We start from the raw sequence: 12,721 nt of genomic DNA, 5'->3' as shown, positions 1-12,721 counted from the left end.
AATAACTGGCAATTCTTTCTTGTCCTAACTGTAAAGCTACAACTAACAAAATATCATGCAGGCATATTAGCCAAGAGCAAATGGTCTCCTTAGAAAATAAAAGCACCGAATAAATGTTAACAGTTTTTAAAACAAAACCACATACTCTATAAGTATCTAAAGACTTAAATATTCCAAAGTTTGGAAATAGCACATGTATTCTGAGAAATGAAGAACAGACAGCAATGGAAATGCATGAATTTAAGAAGCAGAAAACCTCAACAGCACAGCATATTTTTTTCAGAAGTTTAAAAACGCCTACTACTGTGTACACCCTAAACCACTTTGAACCAGTACTGAATGTAGATAACTAGAAGGAACGAAAATGTGATTAAAATATTAATGTGTATTTAGTATTTTTGTGCTGTTTATATTTTAATATAGTCGGTAAAGAGAGCTCAAGGGTAACAGTAATTAACTTTGAGTAGTGAAATTAAAAATCAGTCTGAGCCTGAATCATGACAACTTATCAAGAAGTTGTTTTCACAGTGAAAAGCAACAGCAAAATAACATGCTGTTAAAAGTGTACAGATAATTCCAATCTATCAGAGCTTTTGACTGTAAACAACTGGAATTCAAACAAAAATTAACAAGTTATCACCCACAACACCTCAATTTTCTGGAGTGAATTTTACGAGTGATTTTACAATTAAGGCTTTCACTTTTAATGCCAACTTTGCTTATTATCATCATTTGGAACTATGTGGCATATACAGCAGAACCTCAGAGTTACGAACACCACAGGAATGGACGTTGTTCTTAACTCTGAACAAAAGGTTATGGCTGTTCTTTCAAAAGTTTACAACAGAACATTTGCATAGTAATGTTTCAAAGATGTATTAAGTTAAAGAAAAATGCTGCTTTCCCTTTATTTTTTTAGTAGTTTATGTTTAAAACGGTACTGTCCTGGATTTGCTGCTGCTTTTTTTTGGTCTCTGCTGCTGCGTGATTGAGTACTTCTGGTTCCAAATGAGGTGTGTAGTTGACCAATCAGTTCGAAACTCTGGTTTCATAACTCTGAGGTTCTAATGTACTGAAAAATACAGTTTACAAGGGAAATTAGTGCAAATCATCCATTCAAATGGCTGTAAAATTCAAAGTCCCCACTTGACTTGGTGTGAATAGAGCTGGTCAGGAATTTTCTGACAAAACAGGTTGTCATCAGAAAATGCCACTTTGTCAAAATCAAAATGTTTTGGAAAAGTATCTGTTTCATGGAATCATAGAAATGTCGGGCTGGAAGGGATTTTGAGAGGTCATCTAGTCCGACCCACACACACTGAGGCAAGATATTAAACCTAGGCCTCCCTGACAGATATTTGTCAAACCTGTTCTTGGATTGCATTGACTCAGATTGCATTGGATAGGTGAGGGGCAGCCTGTAAGTCCCCCCTCCCCAACAGTCAGTGCAGCTGCTTGGAGGGGGTATAGCGAACTCTTGTGATGGTAGTTGAGGGTTCTGGCAAGCCAAGGTAAAGGATTTTTGGATAAAGAAAGAAAGAAGAACCAGGGCCCATACCAGGTGCTGGGGTCAACCTGGGATGAGATTAAAAAGGAAATGGAGGCAGTGTTAGGGGACCCAGAGGGATGCGGGATGGCTGAGGAGCCCACCCTCCTTTGGTATATGGGTAGTGGAAGAAGGTCCCTGCCCATTGGGACTGAATGCCTTCCAGGGAAAGGAGGCACTTCAGTCCACTTGTGAGAGGTTTGAAGTAGGGGCAGCATTATGGGAAGCTGCCAGTAATCTTTCAAATTTGGTGCTGTTTCAGCAAGGGCTGCTGAAGGGTTGTAAATTAGTTGGGGTGGTTAAAGATGATTTGGCACAACAGGGTTTAGAGTCAGAAGCAGAGTTAACAGACCACCTAGAGACAGGAGCTTGGACTTGGTCCTGGGGGAGTGGAGGAAAAAAAGAAAAGGTTTCAAAGTGAAAAATGGCAGGGTTTGCAGGAGCAGGTAACAACCCCCATTCTTCTCCCAGAGCTAGGCTTGCAGCCTGGGGGTAAAGGTTCACAACTGTTTCAACCCGGGGAGCCCACTCTTGGTTCAGAGCTAACTATATCCTTATCTTCTTTTTCTCAGTTTACTTAATTTGCTGGTGGTAGCCTATACTTTAAACTGACCTGACAGGCTTCATTGGTTTCTTTCCACTTCTTTCTCCTCCGCTCCCCCTGCCTTTCCACACTTTTATTTTTCAGAAGTTTTAATGGAGGGTACACTTTGGATACTTATGTGAAATGTTTTTGTTTTTTTGTTTTGTTTGGGACAAAGTATGACAGAGGTCTGCTATAGTCCACTGGAATTTTTTGGAGTAAAAGATGTTTTACTGCCTTTTGAACAGTCTCAAGGTAAAGACAGCACAGGTTAAGGCAGCTGTGTGGCAATAATTGTACTTGGTGGCTGAGATGTTACAGACAAATTGCACTACCTTAAAGAACTAAATGTAGTAGTAAGTGATTTAAAGAAGTAAGTGAAAAGTTACAAATACCTTTTGCAAAAATTGATAATACAGGGTTTGGAGGAAAGTAAACATTTGGGAGTTGTGGAAATGGTAAAAGGTAAGAGTTGTGGTGTTACAAGAAGCAAGTTTTTGGTTTGATAATAAAACCCAGTTATATAAATGTAACTGTATGTGCAACTCTGTGCAGTCACATTGGATGGAAGCATGGTAATTAAATTATACCAGGGGGTCAGGTAGAGTGGCTACTACCACCACTATGCTTCTGTCCCCAGAAGCCTTTACAGCTATTCTGAGGGAAAATGGGCCCTTTTCCCACAAAAATGGTCTATAAGGGACTGCTGCAGGCAGCAGGCAGAGAAATAATCTGATCAAAATTATTTGACTATTGGGTAATGTAATCAAAATCACTAAAGGAATGTCAGGGGTTTCTACTGGAACTTAACTTGACTGCCCCTGGCTGTCTCTGGTTGTACAAGATGGGAGTGTAATCAAGGTAAAGTAATCACAGTGCAAGGGATGTCAGGCAAAAGATAATTTTGTGTGCACACACAGGAAAAAGAAAAGGAAAAGGGGAGCAATGATGGGAACACTGAGCCTTGGGGTGGCTCTGGGGAATTGGTTTGTCGCTTTGGTGGGGGTGCATGAAAACTCTGTGGGCACGGGGGAGGCAGTTACACCTTGTGTAGAATTAATATGGCTAATATAACGTTACGGAGGTTAAACTATTTCCCAGGACGTGTGCAGTGTATATTGGAAAAGGGGTAAAAGAAATGCAAACAAAACATGGTACTTAATTAAAATCCTATTAGGGCTCCAAAAGGAGCCACAATAGGTTGTGCTCTCTCTTTCAGATCTGTGTGTGTTTTGGAGCAGGAAATGAAAGTGAAAACTAATCAGAACTCTGGTTGAAGTGGACAGTCTTTTAAGACAGTCTCTGAGCTGCTGATAGCTTTGGATTCAAAAACAAGCCAAGAAGGCCTCTGTGTGGATGCAAATTACCTAGCTGATGGGGGAAGGAGGAAACTGCCCATAAGTAGCAGCACAAAGAAACTGCAAATAATGAATATATCTGGTCAGCAAACAAGCTACTAGAAGACTCCGATTATGGCCCTCCAGAAAAGGGAGGTGCAAAAACAAGTCAAGCCTGAAAAAAAAGGGGGACAGGTTAACCCTAAGGGTGTGTGTGTGTGTGTGTGTGTGTGTGTGTGTGTGAGAGAGAGAGAGAGAGATCTGAAGCTGTCTCTCAGCTATTACCTGAGAATGAACTTAAAGCTTGGCACAGCAGAGAAACTATTGAAAACCTGGTCTGTTGTACAAGAGGGGAAACTGAGGTACACCACCTCATGAATTTCATACAAGACCAGTGAGTGGGGTAATTCACTAGCCTGACTATAGAACAAAATAAGGACAGCCTGGAGGCAATTCTTCTGTTTTTCCTGCAATTAGCAAGGAAATTTGTAAAAGGAATTGGTATTATTATTAAGCAACAATCTGTCCCTATCACGGGGTGGAAATTGTTTCTTTTGTTTTTCAGACACTTTACAAGCATTCTGATGCCAGCAGAAGAATGACCCAGAATACCATGGATCTATGTTTTGTGCTGTCTGTCTGTAGTGTTTGTCTTGTTGCTAGTATCATTGTGTTTCAATGAACAGAAAACCTCATGATGTGGGTGGGGATGGCTTCAAAAGGCTGAGCTGGGGGGAGGAGGGGGCTGGAGAGATGTGTATGGGAATGCAAAATGCCAGCACCTGGGTAATAGCTACCATGGTGCCTGGAAATAGAATGGCAACTAAGGTGGCCCCACAAGCCCTATGGGAATAATGAGAAGGGGAGGAGCTCACTGGGAATCAATGGAGGAGTGTGTAAAATGGTGTAAATCCAGAGATGTTTGGCTGTACCCCTCTCCTATGACTATGGAGAAGCAGGATCAATGGCCTATGGCAAGGGGTGGACAATTGGGTGTACTGTGTATGAGGTGTTTTGCTGGAAATGTACATATTACTGGGGGCACAGTTACACCAGCCCATAACCAACTATACACATCTACATGCTGCTATCTGGACTTTAGTGCACAAATGGATCTGTAAATCTTATTGCTGTGAATAATCGAACCACGGCATACTGCCTGATTCCATATCAAGTGGTTAAGTTGGTTTGGACAATAACCCATTTCTCTGTGGACACTAATTGGAATACGTGTGGTATGCCCGTACGAGAGAAGGTGCAGGGCACTATACTACATAAGGGGCAGTGGGACAAATGGAATATCGACACCTTCCACCTTGATGCCTGGCCCTATCAGGAAATGTGTCGCCATATGTCCTATGCTTTTCCAGGGATACCTGGGCAGGAGGATCCCAAAAGAAAAAGAAAAAAAAAAGGGTGGAGTGTTAGGATATAGATATTCAGGCCTGTCTGCAAAGGCCTATACTTTAAGAATTTAGGTGTATTCTTACCACTTAGCTAGTTATAGAGGTATAAAAGGAAGAATCAAAATCACTGTCTGCCAGTGTAAGGGCCTTCTCTTACTGTGACAGTCTGAGGCCCTGTTCTTTGGCTAAGCAGCAGAGGCCAGCCATAAACTGGGAAGTGTATGGTCACATGCTTACATTTCAAACTAGTCGCTTTGAAATAAGGGGCTATTGGGATGTTAGGAATACAATTCTGTCCTGATATTCCTATCACCTCCAGAAAAAGGGAAGAGCCTAGAAGATATAAAAGGAAACTTAATTTGATAGCATTCTGTCTGGCAAGAACTCGCTTATCAATAGCTGGGATGTGAAATCCTCATTTCTGTATTGTTCTATCACTGTAGTCTCCACTTCCCTATTGTTTGTCTGTATAATCTCTGTCTGGTTCTGTGATTGTTTCTGTCTGCTGTATAATTAATTTTGTTGGGTGTAAGCCAATTAAGGTGGTGGGATATAATTGGTTAAATAACCATGTTACAATATGTTAGGATTGGTTAGTTAAATTTCAGTAAAATGATTGGTTAAGGTATAGTTAAGCAGAATTCAAGTTTTACTATATAGTCTTCAGTTACTCAGGAAGTAAGGGGGGAATGGGAACAGGGAATGGGGGTGGGGGAATTGGAATCATGTTTCGCTAAGGGGGGGGAATGGGAACAGGAACATGGGCAAGGATCTGTGGTGTCAGAGCTGAGAAGGGGGGACACTGAGGAAGGAAACTGGAATCATGCTTGCTGGAAGTTCACCCCAATAAACATTGAATTGTTTGCACCTTCGGACTTCGGGTATTGTTGCTCTCTGTTCATGCGAGAAGGACCAGGGAAGTGAGAGGGTGAAGGAATAAGCCCCTAACAGTATCTGTTTCATGGAATCATAGAAACGTAGGGCTGGAAGGGATCTTGAGAGGTTATCTAGTCTGATCCACACACACTGAGGCAAGATTAATTAAACCTAGACCTCCCTGACAGATATTTGTCAAACCTGTTCTTAAAAACCTCCAGTGAGTAGGATTCCACAACCTCCCTTGGTAACCAGCTCTATTGCTTAACTAGTCTTAAAGTTTGAAAGATTTTTCCTAATAGGTATCCTACATTTCTCTTCTGCAAATTAAGCTGATTATGTCTTGTCTTACCCTCAGCGGACATGGAGAACAACTCTTCACCATTCTTTTTATAAGAATCTTTTACATATTTGAAGACTCAAGTCCCCGCCTTTGACTATCTTCTTTTCTTTAGGCCAAACAACCCCAATTTTTTCAAGAGCCAGGTCTATGCTACAAGTTTGTTGGCATAGCTATGCCACTCAGGGGTGTTAAAAACAAATAAACATCCACCCCCTAGTCACCATAGCTATGCCAAGATAAGAGTGTTTCTGTTGGCCCAGCTAGTGCTGTTCCTGGAGGCGGTATTATACCAGGAGCAAACCTTTCTTCTGTCAACATATGCAGCAACCACAGCAGGGGGCTCTGCTGATATAGCTACACCAGTACAGCTGTATTGGCAGAGCCCATGTAGCATAGACCAGCCCAACCTTTCCTCAGAGGTCACATTTTCTAAATCTTTTATCATTTTTGTTGCTCTTCTTCTGGCAGAACCCTGCCTAGTTTCCTGCCAGCTTGTCAGGAGCCCCAGGTCTTCCAGGGTCTGCAGCTCTGGGGCAGCACTGCTATGTGCTGTGCCCCAGTGGATCCGAGAACTTTCAGGATCCCTGCAGCAGAGCTGTAATGCCTGGATCCAGGGTGGATAAAAATCAACGATTAAAAAATAAAAAATCTGATTTAAATAAAAAAAAATCAGATAGATTATAGCTCAAAGATATCTCATCATGGAATAGGGATTATAAATTCTAATTCTATAGTATGACACAATATATTCATGTAATGTTTAAGAAAAGTTTTGTAAATGAGTTCCAATAGTTCATGGATTAGGGACCTAATCTTATGGGATTCCATAGGCTTCTGTATAGATTATTTAGGTTAATCTTTCTATTTACCCAATGGGGCTCAGTCTAGAAGATACCATCAGAGATGCTTAGTTTTGCAATTCTCAAACTGTGGATTTGTGTCTCCAGAGATAACATGCTTGTTAACAGCAAAAATGTTCTAAAATAAATAAATAATATAGAGGTGAGAAATAACAAACCTCAACCCTATTGTCCCTCTGCAAATTTGTGTATACAGAGTCAATCCCTTATCTCTCTCTAAAAGTGCAAAGTTTTAAAAAGTTCAATGAATAGAAGATTGTTGGGGGCGGAATAGATCTGGACAAGGAGAAAAAGTCTGGAGATAAATATGAGAAGGGAGGGACAGGCAGTACAAACAAAAATAAAACTATTTGAGCAGCATATTCCAGAAGTCTTGAGGTCTTTCTGAGTGCAGCCTTCATTGATTTGAGATCTACCATACCATTCTCTCACTAAAACGGAAAACCTATAAATGGCAGCAGGCCGTAAAAAAGACCCAGTTTGGGAATAAGAACCATTCAAGAAATATATGTTTGCTGATGCTGTTTTAAAGAAAGTCACACCAGTGAACTGGTGGAAGTCACTTAAGCACTTGGACTGTTGAAGTGATAATCTTTTGCCAGTGTAGAAAGAATATTTTCTTCCTTTGGACTAATTCTTTCCAAATTGAGATATCATTTGGGACCTGAAAAAAACAGGAAAGCTTGTTTTTCTTTTCCAGATTATGAACAAACAGGAAAATGAAGGTGAAGATGACTGAGTTAGCTGCAGAAGCCAATATTTTAAGTTTCTATTGTTGACCCGGCTGATGTAGTTGATTTAATTTTTGTGGGTTTTTTTTTACTATTTTAGTTAAAAACAATTTTAATAAAAACAAACCTGATTTTAAAAAACTTGAATGTTTAACTAAATTCAAAAATTCATATGCTTCTTTTGTTAAAACATTATAGGTTTGCTGTTGAAGAAAAAAATCCAGAATACATAATCATGTTGTTTTAGTTAAATACAACAATTTAAATGTCTGTCTGGTGATGTTCTCCTCCTAATACAGCATGGCAAGAAAATCCTCCAAATATTAATGATTAACCTATTGAATTGGAGATAGTTAACCTCCCAATGACTTCATAAATATATGCTTCAATTACCTTTGGTAAATGAAATAACCAATCATTCATTTTGATATAGCTGTAAAACTAATCTGAAAAGTTTTCAAAATAAATCACTATTTAAAAATGTATAGTGTGTACCTTCTAAAAATGAAACCTACATCTGTATGTATTAAGGTTATAACAACGAAGAATGCACCTTCATGTAAAAATCCATGATTCAGTTGAGACTTCCTGACTAGTGATTTAAATCAATCATGATTTAAAGCTATTTGATTTAAATCAAATCCACCCTGCCTGGCTCCAAGGTAAGGGGTCTTGAAGCCCTGAGAAATCCTGCTCAGAGTTTCCTGGTAGGAGCCCAGAAGCCCTCAGAGCCACAGCTGAGCTGGGAGCCTCAGAGCTTAGGTGCCTAGTCACCCAGATTCAACTTCCTTTCACAATTTTTGAAACAAAATACATTTAAATTATTTCCAAAAGAGTTTAAGGTTCTCCCCCTTTGTGAGAAATTTCAAATTCTACATTTTGCTGCAAACAGAACTAAATTTGTTTTCAAAATTTTGGAATTTCCCACAGAAGGAAATTTTGACTTTCAGCCAGTTCCACTTGTCAATTCCTACTACCTGTCAATAGATGGCACTAGAGACCATTGCTGTCATATTGAAAAAAATATTTACACATTTTAATGGAAACATTTACAAGTGTGGTTTCTGTAGCAATTCCACTTAAGAATGTAGATTGCTAAGTGAACGTGAAAATGTAAGTCATAGGACATCTTACATCTGTAATTAATTGTTATTTATCCTGAACGCTGATAATATGCTCAGCACTGCACAATAAATTCATTAAAAAAAAATCATTTTGAGGTCATCGATTAGCTACAGTTCAACACCATATTGGATGTTTTAGGGTACTACTCTGTGGAAAATAATAAAGTTGTGCCAAACTCTGTGGGTCTTGTGACACCATAAGTTTTAAAATATCATGGGGGAATGTGACAGATGTAATTTACTACCATGTTCAATTTAACTTTTTTTTTTGGTTAAGAACCATATGAACTCTCTGAAACCTATGTACATATATTCTTTCTAAACATTAATTGCAGGCATAACTGTAACACCCTCTCTCTTTGGACACGAACACTAACAGTACTCAAGCTATTTGCAAGCTACCATTAACTAACTCCTAATAGCTCCCAATAACTAACTAAAAAGATTGCATAAGGAGAGAAAGTTAGAAAGAACAATGTCTAAAATGCTATCCTGATATATTTAACCTGACACAATTATGTTAAAATATCAGTATAAGCAATAGAAGTTTTGTAAAACATTCAGTGTAACTAATGCGAAATTAATCACTTTAAAAGTCAGTTATCTTCAGCTAATTCTACAGCAATAGTTCTAAAAAACATTTCCAAAGCTGTGCTGGCCAAAGCTGTAACTGGATACATGAATAAAAATGCTTCAGGCACTAGAGGATGGTAAGCAAAGACACGGACATGTTAATTTCACAACCATACAAATGAATAAGAAACATTGTAAACAAGCAAGTAGAAAGTAAAAGATAAGCATTGAAAGATTTGTATGGTACATTCATAAATTTCTAAGATCTTGAAAACTATTTCAGTATTTAAGGGCTGATCTTTGTAGTGTCATTAGTAGTAAGAAAAATATCATACAACTGTCTTAGGCTTGGTCTACACTACAGAGTTAGGTCAATATAAGGCACATCTAATTATGTCAGTGTACACACTACAGCCATTGTAAGTGCCCTACTAGACCACCATAAATCTACCTCCACAAGAGGCGTAGAGCTTATATTGGTGTAGTTAGAGCGATTCAGTGTCCCTGTAGCCACTATACTTACACTGGCTGTTGGCTGTCATTCTTGTCAATTTCATGGTCCATGAAACTGACAAGAAAGCTGGCTGTCACAGCTGCAGGGAGCCCTAGTGCTGCACAGAGGCTCCCAGCTACCCACTCCCTGCAAGGACTGCTGGTACTGCTTGGAGGCTCTTGGCTCCCCGCTGCTAGGAGCCCATCTTTCTTCCCCCTCCCTCCCCCCCGGCTCTCAGCCGGGATCCCAGCAGGGGAGTTCCATGTCCTGAGTCTGGGCAGCTCCCGGCAAAGAGCCTTGGGGCAGCCGCTGGGGAACTTTGGGGTAGCCACCAGGCTCCCTGTGGGGAGCCCAGGGCGCAGCCTGGCAGGGAGCCGAGAGCCGGGCTACAAGTGCCCACACTGCCCCTTAAGTCAGATTGCACACCACTCACAAGAGGAAGGTAGCGTGGATATCAAACACAGCACTAATCACTGCTGTGGCTGTATGTCAACCTAACATAGGCTGACTTATATTTTTGAGTATATGTGCCCTTAGACTTCATACTTGGCAAATTCACATGATATGCTAAGCCTGGATATTTCCCTGTGCTGCTGTATTTTCTTTTGAATTAAACCAAACTATTCTAATGCTCCTCCAATTAATTCATGCTGTTTATTACATTTGGAGCAACAGATAAACAAATAGCTGCTCTGGAGGGATCTGTTCTGTAACCAGTCAATCCTGGAAAGGCTACATATGCATAGAGTTAAGCACTTGTTGAAATTTACATAATAATGGCCACACTGGGTCAGATCAATGGTCCATTTAGCCCAGTATCCTCTCTTCCGACAGTGGCCAATGCCAGGTGCTTCAGAGGGAATGAACAGAACAGGCAATCAAGTGATCCATCCCCAGCTTCTGGCAAACAGAGGCTAGATGGTGTTGCATCCCTGCCCACCTTGGCTAATAACCATTAATGGACCTATCCTCCATAAACTTATCTAGTTCTTTTTTGAACCCTGTTAAGAGTTTTGACCTTCACAAAATCCTCTGGCAAAGAATTCCACAGGTTGACTGTGCGTTGTCTGAAGAAGTACTTCCTTTTGTTTGTTTTAAACCTGCTGCCTATTAATTTCATTGGGTGATCCCTAGTTCTTGTGTTATGTAAAGGTGCAAATAAACACTTACTTATTCATTTTCTCCACACCAGTCAAGATTTTATAGACCTTTGTCATATCCCCTTTAGTCATCTCTTTTCCAAGCTGAAAAGTCCCAGTCTTCTTAATCTCTCTTCATACAGAAGCTATTCCATAGCCCTAACCATTTTTGTTGCCCATCCGGTACCTTTTCCAGTTCCCATATACCTTTTTTGAGACAGGGCAACCAGATCTGCATTCAGTATTATATGGGCATACCATGGATTTATATTATAGAGGCATTATAATTTTTTTCATCTTATCTCTTTCCTAACGGTTCCTAACATTCTGTTAGCTTCTTTGACTGCTCCAGCATATTGAGTGGATGTTTTCAGAGAACTATCCACAGTGACTTCAAGATCACTTTCTTGAGTGGTGATACCTTATTTAGATTCCATCATTTTGTCTGTATTGTTGGGATTATGTTTTCTGATATGCATTACTTTGCATTTATCAACACTGAATTTCATTTGACATTTTGTTGCCCAGTCACTTAGTTTTGTGAGATTCCTTTGTAACTCTTCACAGTTTGCTTTGGACTTAATTATCTAGATCAGGGGTCGGCAACATTTGCATGTGGCTTGCCAGGGTAAGCACCCTGGTGGGCTGGGCCAGTTTATTTACCTGCTGACGCGTCAGGTTCGGCCGATCGCGGCCCCCGCTTGCCGCGGTTCACCGTCCTGGGCCAATGGGGGTGGCGAGAAGTGGCGCGGGAGAGATATATGCTGGCCGCGGCTTCCCGCTGCCCCCATTGGCCCGGGACAGCGAACCGCAGCGAGTGGAGGCTGCGATCGGCCAAACCTGCCGCGCCAGCAGGTAAATAAACTGGCCCGGCCCGCCAGGGTGCTTACCCTGGTGAGCCACGTGCCAAACGTTGCCGACTCCGATCTAAAGTAATTTTATATCGCCTGCAAATTTTGCCACCTCCATGTTTACCTCTTTTTCTTGACCATTTATGAGTATGCTGAATAGGACTGGTCTCAATACAGACTCCTGGGGGACACCACTATTTACCTCTCCCTATTCCGAAAATAGACCATTTATTCCTATCCTTTGTTTCCTATCTTTTAACCAATTACTGATCCATGAGAGGATATTTTCTCTTATGACTGTTTACTTTGCTTAAGAGCCTTTGGTGAAGGACCTTGTCAACGGCTTTCTGAAAATCTAAGTCCATATGTTTGCTGACCCCCTCAAAGACTGATAAGGCATGATTTCTCTTTACAAAAATCATGTTGACTCTTCCTCAACAAATCATGTTCACCTCTGTGTCTGATAATTCTGTTCTTTAATACACTTTCAACCAATTTGCCTTGCAGACTCACTGATTCCAAGCCTGTGCTTGAGCATACATAGACGTGAAGCCACGCTCACAATGGAGGAGGAACCAGGTCTCAGAGCCATGCTAGTGCCTCCCTCCTGCTTGTAGCGCTACCCCACATAGACACACCTGCAGCACCTGCCTCAGAGTCTACTGTCTGGCTCAATTCACTCGGCTGCAGTGAATTGCAGAATTGAGACCGCAAATGAAATAACAAATGCTACAAGTTACCAGATGCCTAACGTTAAAGAATTTTGCTTGCCACAGCTTTAGCCTGTAGCACCCTCTGTTGACAGGCTGCACATAATAATAAAGCGCCAAATAGCCCGTACCCAATATTTTCAAACGCG

The 12,721-nt window shown here is 40.7% G+C and overlaps 1 protein-coding gene across 3 annotated transcripts in view; it reads right to left on the bottom strand.

The window, feature by feature from the left end:
• The window catches only part of APOO (apolipoprotein O), a 73,105-nt gene that overhangs the window by 59,876 nt on the left and 508 nt on the right, over nucleotides 1-12,721 (bottom strand). The window lies entirely within an intron of this gene.

The sequence above is a fragment of the Trachemys scripta genome, chromosome 1 (assembly GCF_013100865.1).
Source record: "Trachemys scripta elegans isolate TJP31775 chromosome 1, CAS_Tse_1.0, whole genome shotgun sequence".
NCBI lineage: Eukaryota > Metazoa > Chordata > Testudines > Emydidae > Trachemys > Trachemys scripta.
This window is presented reverse-complemented; position numbering and strand designations above follow the sequence as displayed.